General features: G+C 44.3%; 1 protein-coding gene across 7 annotated transcripts in view; it reads left to right on the top strand.

Moving 5' to 3' along the window:
• The window catches only part of elmo1 (engulfment and cell motility 1 (ced-12 homolog, C. elegans)), a 208,890-nt gene that overhangs the window by 158,157 nt on the left and 34,078 nt on the right, over nucleotides 1-16,655 (top strand). The window contains exon 1 of one of the 7 annotated variants that reach the window (XM_036970715.1): nucleotides 4,859-5,239. The exons of the other annotated variants lie outside the window; for them this stretch is intronic. The gene's annotated coding sequence lies outside the window, so the exon portion shown is untranslated. Of the gene's footprint in view, nucleotides 1-4,858; nucleotides 5,240-16,655 lie in introns of those variants that run through there. 7 annotated transcript variants of the gene reach the window in all.

Genomic DNA, 16,655 nt, shown 5'->3' with positions numbered 1-16,655 from the left:
ACAAAATGGCTAGCTGTATTACTAGATTAGTCTGGGGCGGGTGAATTTAACCACAACTTGCAGGCAGTGGGTTTAGAACAGCAATGACCCAAAAAAAGGATACATGTTTTTGGGGAAATTATACCACCACCCAAAAGGGCACTTTGGATACTGGGGGGAAAAAGGGCCTGTTCCCTGTACAGAAAGGGCCCTATCTGTACACGTGCCTGGTCTCACAGAGGAAGAGAGGAGGAGACTGTCTCACTGAGGAAGAGGAGAGTATCTCACAGAGGAGGAGAGGGAGAGTGGAGGAGGAGAAGAGGAAGAGAGGAGGAGACTGTCACTGATGAGGGGAGGTGTGTCTCACTGAGGAGGAAGAGAAGAGGAGACTGTCCCTGATGAGGAGGAGAGGTGGTAGAGAGGAGGAGACTGTCAGTGATGAGGAGGTGACTGTCACTGATGAAGAAGAGATTTGTCACTGATGAGGAGGAGAGATGGCAGAGAGGAGGAGACTGTCACTGATGAGGAGGAGAGGTGGTCGAGAGGAGGAGACTGTCACTGATGAGGTGGTAGAGAGGAGACTGTCACTGATGAGGTGGTAGAGAGGAGGAGACTGTCACTGATGAGGAGGAGAAGTGGTAGAGAGGAGGAGACTATCCCTGATGAGGAGGAGAGGTGGTAGAGTGGAGACTGTCAATTATGAGGAGGAGAGGTGGTAGAGAGGAGACTGTCACTGAGAAGGAGAGGTGGTGGAGAGGAGACTGTCACTGAGGAGGAGAGGTGGTAGAGTGGAGGAGACTGTCACTGATGAGGAGGAGAAGTGGTAGAGAGGAGGAGACTATCCCTGATGAGGAGGAGAGGTGGTAGAGTGGAGACTGTCACTGATGAGGATGAGAGGTGGTAGAGAGGAGGAGACTATCCCTGATGAGGAGGAGAGGTGGTAGAGTGGAGACTGTCAATTATGAGGAGGAGAGGTGGTAGAGAGGAGACTGTCAATTATGAGGAGGAGAGGTGGTAGAGAGGAGACTGTCACTGAGAAGGAGAGGTGGTGGAGAGGAGACTGTCACTGAGGAGGAGAGGTGGTAGAGAGGAGGAGACTGTCACTGATGAGGAGGAGAAGTGGTAGAGAGGAGGAGACTGTCACTGATGAGGATGAGAGGTGGTAGAGAGGAGGAGACTATCCCTGATGAGGAGGAGAGGTGGTAGAGTGGAGACTGTCAATTATGAGGAGGAGAGGTGGTAGAGAGGAGACTGTCACTGAGAAGGAGAAGTGGTAGAGAGGAGGAGACTGTCACTGATGAGGAGGAGAAGTGGTAGAGAGGAGGAGACTGTCACTGATGAGGAGGATAAGTGGTAGAGAGGAGGAGACTGTCACTGATGAGGAGGAGAGGTGGTAGATAGGAGGAGACTATCCCTGATGAGGAGGAGAGGTGGTAGAGTGGAGACTGTCAATTATGAGGAGGAGAGGTGGTAGAGAGGAGGAGACTGTCCCTGATGAGGAGGAGAGGTGGTAGAGAGGAGACTGTCAATTATGAGGAGGAGAGGTGGTAAGAGAGGAGACTGTCACTGATGAGGAGGAGAGGTGGTAGAGAGGAGACTGTCACTGATGAGAAGGAGAGGTGGTAGAGAGGAGACTCACTGAGGACGAGAGGTGGTAGAGTGGAGGTGACTGTCACTGATGAGGAGGAGAGGTGGTAGAGAGGAGGAGACTGTCACTGATGAGGTGGTAGAGAGGTGACTGTCACTGATGAGAGGGAGAGGTGGTAGAGAGGAGGAGACTGTCACTGATGAGGAGGAGAGGTGGTAGAGAGGAGAAGACTGTCACTAAGGAGGAGGAGAGAAAGAGAGGCCTGCTGCTGTTCCAGACTGGAGAACAGTCACAATGTACCCATCAGCACATATGGCTATAGTCATCCTTATGACACAGAAACATGTGGAGCAGCGCAGAGTTCTATTTAGAAATGGATGGTCATTCTGGACATGGCCCTTCTGTTTGTCTTGTGTAATCATTTGACCATGGGTGACAACCATGGTTTGTCTGTGGGTCATAGAAGGCATAGACTAGAGCAGTATGCATGTTCCCAATAGCAGAACCCAGTATGCATGTGCCCTGTAGCAGAACCCAGTATGCATGTGCCCTGTAGCAGAACCCACAAGCAGCAGTCTCATCCAATAATTATCATAACAATGATTATATTGATTAGTTGTGTCTGTTATGAATGTAAGGTTGCCTTACAAAGACAGGCAAGGGTTTCATGCTTTCATATTCTTTTTTAAATAGATGTATTTTTAAATCAGAATCTTCTTTTCCATCAAGAGCAGATTTTGATATCAGATCTAAAAGATAACACAACCACATCCCATCCTACTCTACTCTCTTCTCTAGTCTACTCTCTAGTTTACTCTCTTCTCTAGTCTATTCTCTTCTCTAGTCTACTCTCTAGTCTATTCTTTAGTCTACTCTCTTCTCTAGTCTACTCTTTAGTCTACTCTCTACTCTACTCTTTAGTCTACTCTCTACTCTACTCTTTAGTCTACTCTACTCTTTACTCTCTACACTCTACTTTTTACTCTCTACACGCTACTCTTTACTCTACTCTATTTACTCTACTCTCTACTCTACTCTACTCTATACACTCTACTGTACACTCTACTCTACTCTACTCTTTAGTCTACTCTCTACTCTACTCTTTAGTCTACTCTACTCTTTACTCTCTACACTCTACTCTTTACTCTTTACTCTCTACTCTTTACTCTACTCTATTTACTCTACTCTCTACTCTACTGTACACTCTTTACTCTACACTCTACTCTACACTCTACTCTTTACTCTACTCTCTACTCTACTCTACACTCTACTCTTTACTCTACTCTACACTCTACTCTACAGTCTACTCTAATCTCTACTCTTTCCTCTACTTTACTCTCTCCTCTTTACTCTATATACTCTACTCTTTACTCTATCTTCTCTACTTTACTCTCTACTATTTACTCTATATACTCTCTACGCTTTACTCTATATACTCTCTACTCTACTCTATACTCTCTACTCTACACTCTACTCTTTAGTATACTATCTACTTTCAATATACTCAATATACAATATACTCTTTACTCTACTCTTTACTCTATACTCTCTACTCTATACACTCTATTCAAATCTTTACTCTCTATTCGAATCTTTACTCTACACTCTACTTTTCAGTATACTCTCCACTCTACACTCTACTCGTTAGTATACTCTCTACTCCACACTCTTTAGTATACTCTTTATTCTCTACTATACTCTCCACACTCTACTCTACACTCTTTTGTATACTCTTTACTCTCTACTCTGCTCTCTACTCTCTACACTACTCTTTACTATACTCTACAATTTACTCTACTCTTTACTTTCTACTCTTTAGTATACACTCTACTCTTAACTCCTTACACTCTACTCTACACTCTACTCTACACTCTACTCTACACTACTCTGCTCTCTACTCTTTACTCTCTACTCTACACTCTACTATTTACTCTACTTTATTCTCTACTCTTTATTCTACTCTATACTCTCTACTCTACATTCTACTCTTTACTCTCTACTCTTCACTCTACTCTATACACTCTACCCTACAATCTACTCTTTACTCTATACTCTCTACCCTACAATCTACTCTTTACTCTATACTCTCTACTCTACACTCTACTCTTTACTCTACTCTACACTCTACTCTTTACTCTACTCTTTACTCTCTACTCTACACTCTACTCTTCACTCTACTCTTTACTCTACACTCTACTCTTTACTCTACACTCTACTCTCTACCACTTTACTCTCTACTCTACTCTTTACTCTACTCTACACTCTACTCTTTACTCTCTACTCTACTCTCAACTCAACTCTTGATTACTCTCTCCTCCACTCTACTCGATACTCTGTATTGTACTCTCTACTCTACTCTCTACTCTACTCTTTACTCTCTACTCTACTCTACTCTACTCTTTACTCTACTCTTTACTCTGTATTCTACTCTACTCGACACTCTACTCTACTCTACTCTCTACTCTACTCTCTACTCTACTCTTGACTACTCTCTCCTCCACTCTACTCGATACTCTGTATTGTACTCTCTACTCTACTCTTTACTCTGTATTCTACTCTACTCTACACTCTACTCTACTCTCTACTCTACTCTCTACTCTACTCTTGACTACTCTCTCCTCCACTCTACTCGATACTCTGTATTGTACTCTCTACTCTACTCTCTACTCTACTCTTTACTCTGTATTCTACTCTACTCTACTCGACTCTCTACTCTACTCTACTCTCTATTCCACTCTACTCTCTATTCTACTCTACTCTCTACTCTACTCTTTACTCTGTATTCTACTCTACTCTTTCTCCACTCCGACCAACAGAACGGACAGGCAACAGTTTCCTCTGTTTCCATAGCAACCCCACTCCAATTGCCACCGCTGCACTGCACTGGCTCCACTTTGGCAAGATGGAGGCGCTTCTCTTCTCTCACTGTGTCTGTGTGTGTTCCTGCATGCTGGTGTGTGTGTGTGTGTGTGTGTGTGTTCCTGCATGCTGATGCGTGTGTGCCTGTGTCTATTTCTGTGACTGTGTCTATGCGTGTGTGACTGTGTCTATGGTAATGCCCTGTGTCTCTTTATCCAAACGGCTGTCTGTGATGAGGGGCTTGCTGCGCCCCGCGACTAGAAAACCTCCAGCTCTGTGCATCCATGCAGAATAGTACTGATGTAGAGGCTCTCACTCATTCTCCTCCCCTCCCCCTCTTTAACCCCCCCCCCCCCCCCCCTCCACACACATACACACCACCACAGCCCATGTGATCCCCAGCTGCAAGTCTATTGGCTGATACCACCGTGGCGTGCATCCAATCGGGCTTAAATGCTGAGATCAACATAAGCGGGGCTGCCTGGTGATCCTCCCAGACTGGTAGATCTTGTGAGGCAGGCAGGCAGGAGGACGAGCGGCGCCCTCCTTGACCACAATCGCCACGACAACGCACCTCACGCCTGTGGCTAGAGCCCAGCCAGCTCCGTTAGCAACCGTTAGCATCGCTCTATCACTCTACCAGGGGACCATCTGCCATTGCATCCCCTCTCTTTCCCTCTCTCTATCCCTCTGTTCTTTGCTTCCTCTCTAAACTCGTTAGCTGCTCCTCTCATCTCGGTGCAGTCGAGGTTCTGCTGTCAGTCATTATGAAGCACAGCGTGGCAGCAGCAGCCATGGAGGTGACAATTACAGGTAAGTACAAGACACTGGCTGACATGCTTTATCCACCTCTAGAGAGAAGAGAGTGAAGGAGAAGAGCAGGGGCTGCTGATTAGAATGGAGGGATGGAGAGAGGGAAAAGGAGGAGCAGGGGAGGGGGTTGTTTGTTGTTGCTTGGCTGCGGAGAAGAGTGGAGAGTAGCAGAGCAATGCTCATAGGACAGATGGGGCAGTGCTGGGTAGTGTGTGTGTGTGTGTGTGTGTATGCGTGCGTGCGACTCTGTGAGGCATAATCAGGTTAGAGCAGCCCATCTCAGCCTTCTGATTAAAAGCCTCCCAATCTCAGCAAACACAGAGCCTAAAGCCCAGTCTGAAGCTGTCTTTGTGAACACAGACAAAGCAGAGGGAAGTGGTGGCGATAGTACACATTGTGAATAAGGTTTAGCATTGTATACTACTACCCACTTTCCTACCAATGGAGGAATGGACCACTGCTATCCACCATATTAGCCTCGGCTAGCAAATTATAAATGCCATATGTGTTAGTATGTTTAAATAATGCACACATTTCATGTCTAACATTGCCATGGACAGATGTTCATTTGTATTGTATTTATTACGGATCCCCATTAGCTGCTGCCAAGGCAAACATTATGGCAGTTATATACAATTGAAAATACATGACATTACGTTTTATAACACTTTTCACAACACATTGTGTTCCCTTAGGCCACTACTCTACTACCACACATCTTGTGGCATGTCTTGTGGGGTGTGCATGAGTGTCCAAGCTGTGTGCTAGTAGTTTAAACAGACACCTCGTGCATTCAGCATGTCAATAATTCTTACAAAAACAAGTAGTGATGAAGTCAATCTCTCCTCCACTGTGAGCCATGAGAGATTTACATGCATATGATTAATGTTAGCTCTCCGTGTACATTTAAGGGCCAGCCGTACTGCCCTGTTCTGAGCCAATTGTAATTTTCGGAGGTATATACTGTAGCAATATAAAACAACAAGATGATTGTCTTTGCCATGGTTACTGTAGCTATAGCTACCCCGGGGATAATCTGCTTTGTCAAGAACAGGTATTCCCAAACTGGGGGGTATGCGCAATGCCGTTGGGGGTATGCCAAATAAAAATGTGATTCACATTATAAAAAATATATATATATATATTTTTTTTTTAATTTTTTTTATGTGAATCATATTTATTTATGTTTTTTATATATTTTTTCTTCACATTTTTAAACAGTACATTTATATTTCCCAACGGGGCTATACATTTGGGTGAGGTTTTTTCTCACCTGAGTAGCCTCATTTCACTTCCAAAAATAAAATGTAACCATCTAGTGTTCAGCGAAATAACAACACAATGTCAAATACAGGTAGCCTAGTCAAATAATTAACATCCAATCACATTAACCGTTACTCTCTGGCGGGAAACCACTCGTGTGCAGACATTTAGAAACGAAATATGACAATTTGAAAAATAAGCCACAGGAGTTTTTTGAGCGAGAATACAGACAACTTTCGAGTAGTAAGACATGTATAAAAGCAACAGATACTATTAATAGGAAGGGGCTAGAAGCGTCATATATGGTGAGTTCCTGAGTGGCTAGGACAGGCAAGCCTCATACTATTGTGGAGGACTTAATTCTTCCTGCTGCCACAGATATGGCTGGGACAATGCTGGGGGAAAAGGCCAAAAAAACTATAAACAATGACTTCATCAAACAACACTGTTTCACGATGCATCAGTGACATGGCAGGAGATGTTTTGAAATAATTACTGCTTTGCATACAAGCCAGTGAATTCTATGCGTTACATCTGGATGAGTCAACAGACCTGGCACAGCTCCTGGTATATGTCCGTTACATTTATGGGGCATCAATTAAGAAATACATCCTCTTCTGGAATCAGGAGAGGATATTTTTAAAGTACTGGATAGCTTTGTGACATCAAATAGACTTTGGTGATCAAGATGTGTTGGTATCTGTACAGTTGTGGCCAAAAGTGTTGAGAATGACACAAATATACATTTTCACAGTCTGCTGCCTTAGTTTCTATGATGGCAATCTGCATATACTCCAGAATGTTATGAAGAGTGATCAGATGAATTGTAATTAATTGCAAAGTCCCTCTTTGCCATGCAAATGAACTGAATCCCCCCAAAACATTTCCACTGCATTTCAGCCCTGCCACAAAAGGACCAGCTGACATCATGTCAGTGATTCTCTCGTTAACACAGGTGTGAGTGTTGACGAGGACAAGGCTGGAGATCACTCTGTCATGCTGGTTGAGTTCGAATAACAGACTGGAAGCTTCATAAGGAGGGTGGTGCTTGGAATCATTGTTCTTCCTCTGTCAACCATGGTTACCTGCAAGGAAACACGTGCCATCATCATTGCTTTGCACAAAAAGGGCTTCACAGGCAAGGATATTGCTGCCAGTACGATTGCACCTAAATCAACCATTTATCGGATCATCAAGAACTTCAAAGAGAGCGGTTCAATTGTTGTGAAGAAGGCTTCGGGGCGCCCAAGAAAGTCCAGCAAGCGCCAGGATCGTCTCCTAAAGTTGATTCAGCTGTGGGATCGGGGCACCACCAGTACAGAGCTTGCTCAGGAATGGCAGCAGGCAGTTGTGTGTGCATCTGCACGCACAGTCAGGCGAAGACTTTTGGAGGATGGCCTGGTGTCAAGAAGGGCAACATAGAAGCCACTTCTCTCCAGGAAAACATCAGAGACAGACTGATATTCTGCAAAAGGTACAGGGATTGGACTGCTGAGGACTGGGGTAAAGTCATTTTCTCTGAATCCCCTTTCTGATTGTTTGGGGCATCTGGAAAAAAGCTTGTCTGGAAAAGACAAGGTGAGCGCTACCATCAGTCCTGTGTCATGCCAACAGTAAAGCATCCTGAGACCATTCATGTGTGGGGGTTGCTTCTCAGCCAAGGGAGTGGGCTCACTCACAATTCTGCCTAAAAACACAGCCATGAATAAAGAATGGTACCAACACATCCTCTGAGTTTGGTGATGAACAATGCCTTTTCCAGCATGATGGAGCACCTTGCCATAAGGCAAAAGTGATAACAAAGTGGTTCGGGGGAACAAAACATTGATATTTTGGGTCCATGGCCAGGAAATTGCCCAGACCTTAATCCCATTGAGAACTTGTGGTCAATCCTCACTTCATTTTAAGAATGTGAAATGACAGAATAATAGTAGGGAGAATGATTTATTTCAGCTTTTATTTCTTTCTTCACATTCCCAGTGGGTCAGAAGTTTACATACACTCAATTAGTATTTGGTAGCATTGCCTTTAAATTGTTTAACTTGGGTTAAACATTTCGGGTAGCCTTCCACAAGCTTCCCACAATAAGTTGGGTGAATTTTGTCCCATTCCTACTGACAGAGCTGCTGTTACTGAGTCAGGTTTGTAGGCCTCCTTGCTCATACACGCTGTTTCAGTTTTGCCCACAAATTGTCTATAGGATTGAGGTCAAGGCTTTGTGATGGCCACTCCAAACCTTGACTTTGTTGTCCTTTAAGCCATTTTGCCACAACTTTGGAAGTATGCTTGGGGTCATTGTCCATTTGGAAGACCCATTTGCGAACAAGCTTTAACTTCCTGACTGATGTCTTGAGATGTTGCTTCAATATATCCACATAATTTTCCTGCCTCGTGATGCCATCTATTTTGTGAAGTGCACCAGTCCCTCCTGCAGCAAAGCACCCCCACAACATGATGCTGCCACCTCTGTACTTCAAGGTTGGGATGGTGTTCTTCGGCTTGCAAACCTCCCCTTTTGTCCTCCAAACATAACAATGGTCATTATGGCCAAACAGTTATATTTTTGTTTCATCAGACCAGAGGACATTTCTCCAAAAAGTACAATCTTTGTCCCCATGTGCAGTTGCAAACTGTGTCTGGCTTTTTTATGGCGGTGTTGGAGCAGTGGCTTCTTCCTTGCTGAGCGGCCTTTCAGGTTATGTCGATATACGACTCGTTTTACTGTGGATATAGATACTTTTGTACCTGTTTCCTCCAGCATCTTCACAAGGTCCTTTGCTGTTGTTCTGGGATTGATTTGCACTTTTCGCATCAACGTAGGTCATCTCTAGGAGACAGAACGCGTCTCCTTCCTGAGCAGTATGACGGCTACGTGGTTCCATGGTGTTTATACTTGCATACTACTGTTTGTACAGATGAACGTGGTACCTTCAGGCATTTGGAAATTGCTCCCAAGGATGAACCAGACTTGTGGAGGTCCACAATTTTCTTTCTGAGTTCTTGGCTGATTTCTTTTGATTTTTCCATGATGTCAAGCAAGAGGCACTGAGTTTGAAGGTAGGCCTTGAAATACATCCACAAGTACACCTCTAATTTACTCAAATTATGTCAATTATCCTATCAGAAGCTTCTAAAGCCATGACATCATTTTCTGGAATTTTCCAAGCTGTTTAAAGGCACAGTCAACTTAGTGTATGTAACTTCTGACCCACTGGAATTGTGATACAGTGAATGATAAGTTAAATAATCTGTCTGTAAACAATTGTTGGATAAATGGCTTGTGTCATGCACAAAGTAGATGTCCTAACCAACTTGTCAAAACTATAGTTTGTGAACAAGACATTTGTGGAGTGGTTGAAAAACAAGTTTTAATGACTCCAACCAAAGTGTATGTAAACTTCCGACTTCAGCTGTATGTGACAGTTGATTCTCGGCCCTCACTAGCATGAAAACTAATTACAGGCACAGACTGTGTGTGGGAAATGATTTAAGATTGAGACTCTCTCCAATACAACATTGCAGAGTTATGTGCATCCTTTCAAGCACACCCTTTTCATTAACCTGTGGTGAGTTATTCACAATTTTCGATGAGCAAATTTATTTATTTATTTGTTATTTTACCAGGTAAGTTGACTGAGAACACGTTCTCATTTGCAGCAACGACCTGGAGAATAGTTACAGAGGAGATGGATGAATGAGCCAATTGTAAACTGGGGATTATTAGATGACCGTGATGGTTTGAGGGCCAGAATGGGAATTTAGCCAGGACACTGGGGTTAACACCCCTACTCTTACGATAAGTGCCATGGGATCTTTAATGACCTCAAAGAGTCAGGACACCCATTTAACGTCCCATCCGAAAGACGGCACCCTACACATGGTAGTGTCCCCAATCACTGCCCTGGGGCATTGGGATATTTTTTTAGACCAGAGGAAAGAGTGCCTCCTACTGGCCCTCCAACACTACTTCCAGCAGCATCTGGTCTCCCATCCAGGAACTGACCAGTACCAACCCTGCTTAGCTTCAGAAGCAAGCCAGCAGTGGTATGCAGGGTGGTATGCTGCTGGCAATACAGTTTTATATGTAAGATGGCTAAATAAAGAGCAAAATTATTGATTATTATTATATTATTATTTGTGCCCTGGTCCTATAAGAGCTCTTTGTCACTTCCCACGAGCCGGGTTTTGATAAAAAGTCACACTCATTCTTATGTTTAATAAATGTATTGTATAGTGTGTGTGTGGCAGGCTTACAATGATGGCAAAAAACAAATTTGAGAGTGCGCTGACCATAGTGCTGGAGGTACACAGCTGGAGGTTGAATGTTTGAAAGGGTACAGGACTATAAAAAGTTTGGGAACCACTGGTCTAGAAGACTCCATTCACATTTGGATTGTTGGATTATCCAAATAGAAATCCTCACAAGCCTCGATTATTACTGGTGCTGGGCTGCAGGCAAGCCTCCTCCTCGACCTATTGTCTCCCTGCTGCTGTGCAAGCATGTTATGATGTGGCCTCTCTTGTCCACTGAGTAGATTCCAATGACATTTAGTACCTAAGCCTGGCTAACAATGACCGGGTTCTGCAACATTTTTTGATACATTATGCATTGTCATGTGTAGCCTAATGTTGAATTGGGCTTCATTTCCCCAACAGAGGGAGGTAGTTCAGCTGATGTTGAATTGGGCTCCATATCCCCAACAGAGGGAGGTAGTTTAGCTTAGGCTAGATGATGTCTCAGACATGTGTAGTGGTGGTTTATTAGGTACACCCATCTAGTACCGGGCTGGACACCCCTTTGCCTCCAGAACAGTCTGAAGTTTTGGGGGTATGGAAACATTGCGGCAGGGTAGCCTAGTGGTTAGAGCGTTGGACTAGTAACCAGAAGGTTGCAAGTTCAAATCCCCGAGCCGACAAGGTACAAATCTGTTGTTCTGCCCCTGAACAGGCAGTTAACCCACTGTTCCTAGGCCGTCATTGAAAATAAGAATTTGTTCTTAACTGACTTGCCTAGTTAAATAAAGGTAAAATAAAATAAAAAATAAATTGCTCAATTAGTATCAAGGGACTTAACATGTGCCAGGAAAACAAGCCCCACACCATTACAACACTGCCACCAGCCTGTACTATTGACATCAGACAGAATGGGGCAATAGACTCATGCTGCTTACGTCATATCCTGACTCTGCCATCAGCACGACGCAACCGGAACCGGGATTTTGTTGGACCAGGCGATTGTTTTCCACTCCTCAATTGTCCAGTGTTGGTGATGGCGTGCCCACTGGAGCCGCTTATTCTTGTTTTTAGCTGATAGGAGTGGAACCTGGTGTGGTCGTCTGCTGCAATAGCCTGTTTGTGGCCCGTCCGTTAGCTTGCACAATTCTTGCCATTCTTCTTCAGCCTCTCATCACTAAGCTGTTTTCGCCCACAGGAATGCCGCTGAGTGGATTTTTGTTTGTCGCACCATTCTCGGTAAAACCTAGACACTGTCGTGCGTGAAAAGCCCTGGAGGCTGGATGTTCTGAGATACTGGAACAGGTGCACCTGACACCGACAATCATACTACGCTCAAAGTCGCTTAGGTCACTAGTTTTGCCCATTCTAACATTCAATCGAACAGTAACTGAATGCCTCGATGCCTGTCTGCCTGCTTTATATAGCAAGCCACTGCCTCGTGACTCACTGTCTGTAGGAGCGAACCATTTTCGTGAATGGGGTGGTGTACCTAATAATCTGTGTCTAGCTCTGAGAGGCAGCTAGAGCAGTGAGAGGCAAAGCATAGCCCACCACCTCCCCATAGACCTTCAGTCAGTCTCCTCTCCTCCAGCACAGTGACCACACATTCCAGGCAGGTTTTCTCTCCCTCCCACCTACAATTTCTCCATCTCTGTTTTTCCACCTTTTTCCTCCACATACACAATCTCCACCTGTTTTTTTTTACATCAATACTCTTCTCTCTACACACCTCTCTCTCTCTCTCCACACCTCTCTCTACACCTCTCTCTCTCTCTCTCTCTCTCAATGTCTCCCCTGTTCCGTTCCTTTAGCGATGTCAGACCAGCTGTTGATGTCCCATCTCTCTGCCTGTCTGCCTCCTTCCATCCTAACAAGGTTTCTGGGGGGGGGGGGTAGGCTCAACCCCTCCCCTTGCAGATATGGGGAGGATGGAGGGGAACGAGGTAGGGGAGAGGGAGCTATGCTGTACACTGTGGCCTTAGGGGGGCATCTCTCATCTGTCAGAGCAGGCAGCCTCGCCACACGCTGAGAAGGCCAATGCTGTGCACACAAATAATGTTTGGGGTAATCAAGCAGCAATCAGCAGCGAGCTATTTGAACAGAGCTGGAGACAGACATTTCGATGTCATGTTGTGGTAGGGTTAGGATGTGATGTCTGGTGGCACATAGCAATATGACAGACAGAGGAGGACATTTAGATGGATGAAGATGCTGATATAGATTGAATCAGAAGGCTGGGTTGTCTAACATGGGAAGGATAGAGTTAGCTGTACATCACCACAGTGGTCATGAATGAGCAGAACTACACTGGTTGTGTGTGTAGTAATTGCCCTTAGCATGCATAGATATCTGCAACCGACACTGCTCTTGTTTAGTTCCCAAATGGCACCCTATTCCCTATTCTGTGCACTACTTTTGACCACAGCCATATGAGCCCTTGTCAACAGTAGTGCATCATTTGTGATGCAGACTAGGACTGCAGTGTTACACCCATGAGCCCAGATGCTTTGTAACAAAGGGTCCTAAAAGTTGTGGTAAAGAAGATTGATATTTTCTTCTCCTTGAAGAGGTGAATCTGTGTGTGTGAGAGAGAGACTACCTTTACCTTGTATAGGTGTGTGTTTCTTTGTTGTGTGTGTAGCATCAGCTGTGTCTTCCAGATTGTGTGTGCGTGTGCGCGCGTGTGTGTGTGGTTGGTTATGCTGCCTGACACTGACAGAATCTGCTGGTTACAGAACACCAGTCACGTCTCAGGTCATGATGTTTCTCCTGAGTTCACCTCATCTGCCTAACAAAGGATGTGTCCCAAACAGAGGCGTCATTTCAGCTGAACTTAGGGTATGGCCAAATGACAGGGTTTGAGGTGAGTGAAGCTACAGCAGCTGTGTGATTAGAAAGTTGAAGCTCATTTACTGCATTTCCATACAATTTAAAAACTCTAAAATGTTATTTGGAGAACAGCAAAAAGCTGCCATTATCACCTGACTGCTGTACCTTCATTTACCTCTAACGCATGTGTGTCATACTATTACTGTACAGCAGAAAATCACTAATGGAATTAATGAATGTACTATAGTTAAGCGAATATTCAATGGTTTATTTTACTTTGGGAGTCTAGGACAAATGTAATGAAAACTCTGACACGTTGTATAAACAACAGTCTGATTGTATTGTACCATCACGTTAGCTCGTGCTTTTTGTCAAGACTGTGTGTTAAGCTGTTGTGTGGGTCTGTGTCTATCTGTGTGTGTGTATGAAACAGTAAAGCACATAAAACCATTGTATCCACGATGCCTCCCTCTCAAAATGCCAACATCATGCAGCAATAAACAGAACCTCGTTGAAGCGTAAGGAAGGATCTCTCTGGAGAGACACACACACACACCGTGATGCATTGACATGGTGTGGCAGTAGAGAGTCTCTCTGCTAGGAACAACTAACAGGTCTCTGGGGGGAGGAAAGAGAGAGAGAGACACTGCCTCACTGAGCACGATTCCTATGCCTTTACACTGAAAGAACCAGAAGTGCCATAAAGGCCCATATTCGTATAGAATCTCAGAGTAGGAGTGCTGATCTTGGATCAGTTTCGCCTTTTATATTATAATGAATATGATTACATAGACAGGACAGACCTGATTCTAGATCAGCAATCCTACTGTGAGGCACTTTATGAATACAGGCCCAGTACTCCATCTTGTTAGAACACTGAGGTTGGATGAGGAACAATGTACAGGGAATGAACTAAGCAAGACATATGCCATATACAACTATTCATCAGGATTGATAAGTCGTTGGTTATGTGGTTGATTTAATGCAAATTAATTTCTGATCATTTTCTGAACTCTAAGATTACAAAGCAAAGACTTGTTTTCTCTCTCTCTTTTATTGTCATTTTTACTGAAAGAGAGGGATTAAGTCTGAATGGGAATGATAATGTGCATCTTCATAAATGGGTTGTGTTCATTAGGGCAGAAATGTTTCAAAAATGTTTTGCAATAGAAAACAAAACAGACCCTTTCTGATTGGACAAGACCAGGTAGTTCCTCCCTGATTCAGTGAGTCTTCTTTCATTTGTGTCTAATGAACAGGACCCTGAACTCTGTCAGGTTCACCTCTGTCAAGGTGCTTCGTATTAAATGGGATGAATATTCAAACCTATATATCATTATGCAGCCCTCCCTCTGCCTGCCTGCCTGTCTTGGAGGAGGCCAATCAAATTAGACCCAGACCTGAGGGAAATGCTGAGATGGCAAAGCCCTCACGGAGAGGTGTAAATTTGTCCTTATGACGGTGGTCTCTCCCCCTTCCTCCTGGACATAAATCTTCTCTTCAGGAAACAAACAGGAGACATTGGTGTCTCGTATGTATCCTCCCATCATACATGGGATACCATAGGCAGCGTTCCTCCAGGGAGGAGAGAGAATGGGATTCAACAGTCATTTAGGTTTTATCCCAAGTTTCTTTCCCCTGAAGGCTGAAAGGTAGAGGAGAGGGGTTTAATACTTCCACTAGGATATGAAATAAGGCCTTAGGGAAGTCACTTTATTATCTCTTTGGCTGTCTCTCTCCCCCTGTAGACTGGTTGGTGGGTAGGGTGTTAGGTGAGAAGGGAAAGGGTCATTCACCATGATTAGTGACAGGCTTCTGAGTGTCCCCAGGGAGAGCCAGGGAGGCTGTGTCATCCCCCAGCCCCCAGACACACTCTAATCCCCTCTGCTTTATAGGGGTCATCTGGCCTCTGAGGAGAACAAGGATGAACAATAATATGTACGGCGAGACGAACAACATAAATTACAGAGCTTGATGTGGGAAGAGTTCAGGGACACTGTAATAAAACGCTTTGCAGCAAATTATGAAAATCTGTGTTCTTATTGGACAAGTTCAGGTTGTACTTTCCATTTTTTTTTTTTTTATGCCCAAATGAACATGACCCGGATGGATGGTGTCTACTAAATAGAAGGGGGTAGGGGAAAGTATAGCCAAACATACTGGCTGTAGCTCTCAATGGCTCCGTTGGTAAAGCTTGGGTTTTGGGTTCAATTCCCCGGGCCAGCCATACGTAAAGTGTATGCACGCATGAATAAGTCGCTTTGGATAAACGTTTGTGCTAAATGGAATATATAAGGCATGAAAACGGCAAAAGGCTACATAATGCTGCTACAGTGGTAACAGTTGAGACGTTCACTGCTCCAGATAACTACCCAGTCCTACTCTCTCTGAAAACATGACAGTGCAGTTATTATCTGGCTACTCCCCCCCCACCCTGTCTTTTGTTTGTTTTCCAAGGTCATTGTTATGCCAAGTTTTACACAGAGTGCTGTGATTACCGTGGCAGAACATCTTTGCATCGCAGAAGATAAATCTGGATTAAAGAGTGTAATCAACTGGAAAATAATGGATTTTTTTGGTTGGGGGTTCGGTGATGCCACGCGGTTTATTGAATCTGAAATTATAAATGGGTTAATTCCTTTAATTCTTCTTTGTAGCACTTACTCACAGCGAGCGTGGATGCCCAAATTGTGGGCTGTTTCCACTCCTTACTCTTTGAGCTACTGTTAGTTTTTTGAGACTATTATCCAAAAAACAACAGTTAAAGCCTTTGTTTGGAGGTTTTGGGGTCCTGTTGTGCTGTCTTCTCTTCACTTCCCTTCATGTTTTATTTCTCGCCTCTGGCGAGGGCTCAGTCTTCATCTGACTAGATATCACTAAGCTTTTCAGGTCAGAGTCCTGCACTATAATCACCTCTATTCACGCTCAAAACACACACACACCGACAGACAGACAGACAGACAGACAGACAGGCAGGCAGGCAGGCAGGCAGGCCCAGAAAGAAAGACAGACAGACAGACCCAGAAAGAAAGACAGACAGACAGACCCAGAAAGAAAGACAGACACACATACCCAGAAAGAAAGACAG

Source organism: Oncorhynchus mykiss, chromosome 32 (genome assembly GCF_013265735.2).
Source record: "Oncorhynchus mykiss isolate Arlee chromosome 32, USDA_OmykA_1.1, whole genome shotgun sequence".
NCBI classification, from domain to species: domain Eukaryota; kingdom Metazoa; phylum Chordata; class Actinopteri; order Salmoniformes; family Salmonidae; genus Oncorhynchus; species Oncorhynchus mykiss.
This window is presented reverse-complemented; position numbering and strand designations above follow the sequence as displayed.